Source organism: Acyrthosiphon pisum, chromosome X (genome assembly GCF_005508785.2).
Source record: "Acyrthosiphon pisum isolate AL4f chromosome X, pea_aphid_22Mar2018_4r6ur, whole genome shotgun sequence".
Classification (NCBI taxonomy): domain Eukaryota; kingdom Metazoa; phylum Arthropoda; class Insecta; order Hemiptera; family Aphididae; genus Acyrthosiphon; species Acyrthosiphon pisum.
Genome location: NC_042493.1, coordinates 87,370,374 through 87,372,930, shown reverse-complemented (window position 1 = coordinate 87,372,930; position 2,557 = coordinate 87,370,374). Strand labels below are relative to the sequence as shown.

Sequence of the window (2,557 nt, the reverse complement as noted above, 5' to 3'; positions counted from 1 at the left end):
TATAAGAAACCTTGTATTAAATTTTCAAAGTTTTCTATCCAACCAAAAATTTTTTATCGTTATTTTAAAAAAAAATACTTAGAAAAATTGAAAATTTCATTTGTCTATAAATAGCTCAAAAAAAGTCGAAACACTTTGAAAATTTAACCCTGTATAGACAACGCTAATATAAACATCTGTTGCAAATTTCAAGTGCTTACAATAATTATTTTTTGAGTTACAGTAAAATTAAGTTTTCGTTTTTGTCAAAAATTGGTTTTGCGTAAAAATTCGCGTTTTTCCGTTATTTTTTTAAGGTTTTTCCTGCCGCTTTTGAAAAGTATTGGGAAATTTTCACTTTTGACCCCCCAAAGTACCAACTAGATTCACTTTCCTTTCAGAAAAGGCACAACTTTTGAAAATCGAAGCATTTTTACTGCTCCAAAAGTTGTCGTCAGACACAAAAAAAAAAAAAAAAAAAAAAAAAAAAAAAAAAAAAAAAAAAAAAAACCCCCCATCATTGTAAAATCAATACATTCATCACTTCGTTCAGAATCTAAAATAAGTTAAATTTTATTCAATATAGTGACTATATTACGGTATTACCTTACCGTACTACCTACCTATATGGCTATATATTTAAAGTTTGAACATAGATTGGTTTTTTAATTTGATTTTTCTTTAATCTCTTCTTGATTTTTAATTTATTCAATGATATATTATATATATATAATGTAAGTATACTATAAGTACTTATGTATTTGTAATTAAATATTAATAAAGTGATATTTACACTAATTATAGCGTTTAAAAAATATTTGCTCAATCATTTTCATGTGTTTGTGAGTAATATAAACTAATATTGTAGTTCTGGGATATTTATTTTGATTACCACAGATATAGTATACTATTATTGTGAAAAATGAAATTTGAGTAAATAAATATTTTTTTTTGTATGATTTTTTTATATTTTTATGTGAATATATATTGGGGTATGGGGGCATCACCGTCACGGGTTACTTTTCACTTAATATCAGGTTTAATATTTTATCCCTAGTTGGGGCACTGTCTGTTGTGTTGGAAACTACTGAATCAATTAGCACCAAATTGTGTACACATATTTCTTGAGTGTTGAAACCTGGGAAGTGGTTATAGCTTAGTTTTTCAACCTATATAGGATGCTATAAGGTGGCTCACATAGGAATTTCGTTTTACCTAGCAAAAATCAAACTTATTTTATTTTATAACAAGTTTCCAAATGGCATAGGTTATAGAAATTAAAGATATTTTTATATAATCTATAGGTATATAAAAAATGAATGTTTGTTTGTAGTTTGAAATTTCTTAGAGGCATCATGAAAGTGTAGAGAGAAAGACTGAAGTACACATATATAGCATACATATACGTAAATATTTATGGCAATATTTTATATTTTTCATTTTTTCCCATGCAAAGTTTTGTTATATAGTTAGCAATAATTATAAAATGTATTTATTTTTATTTTTAAAATCGTAACATTTTTATTTCTTGAATAGTCACTGAATTCAATAACAATAAATTGGCATTCATTTGGGTAGTGTAACATTTTCGTTTTAATATGTGATCTACGAATTTATCATTATTTTAGTGTGTGGCCTATTATATTTAGTTTTATGTTTGATTAGATTGAGGTATAATATAAAGTCTATCTTTATAACTTATCTGCTTATCAGCTTATCTGCTGGGTATTTTGAATTTCAAAAATATAAATTGTGTTGTATATTTGTAGAAGAATATAGATTATTTATATTTTTAAAAGTTTTATTGTAGATCGTATTCTAAACTTTTATTATTTTTATAGTAAACCATACGTTATTGGTGGACAGTTCATCTTTAATATTCACAATCGTTACGCTTAAAGTTATATTAATATAAAAGTAAAGTATATTTTTTGATTACTCATTACAATAAAAATGTGGAAGTATTTTCTTCGTATCATACAATTTTTTATTATCCTGTGTGTGACAAAATGTGGCATTTTAATTTTATACACATATAGGTACCTAAATAAATGCAATTTTTTACTTTAATTGAACTCTACATGATTGATATTTTTCTTTTTAACAAATACGATAAATTAAAATAAGAAATGCTTAAAAATTAATATAAGAAATTAATTTACATTTATCATTTTTTTATTTGAAAATATATTGTTGTCTAACCAGTTGTCCATATTATTCTACTGAAAAATATCTGACCTTTGATAATTAAGCAAGTAGATTTAAAATAAATAAAAAATAAAATAGTAACTTAGTGTGAAGATAACTTAGACTAATATTATTCCTTTCTTTTAACTTAACTCCAAATAAGATGTAGATATATGATTTGTATTTAATGTTTTTCTTTTAATGTGTCAACAAACTTAATGTTTTACATTATTTAAATTTAAATCTGATCAATAAAACCAACAAATGCTTAACTTATTTTATCCTATCTTCATATTAAATAAATAATTATTTTGTATCAAATCCTAGCTTACAAACGTAAAACAATTATACATTTATGAACTAGAATCAGTGGCGTAAAAACCGGGGTGGG

At 24.2% G+C, this 2,557-nt stretch overlaps 1 pseudogene; it reads left to right on the top strand.

Moving 5' to 3' along the window:
* The window catches only part of LOC100166360, a 14,469-nt pseudogene that overhangs the window by 4,077 nt on the left and 7,835 nt on the right, over positions 1–2,557 (top strand).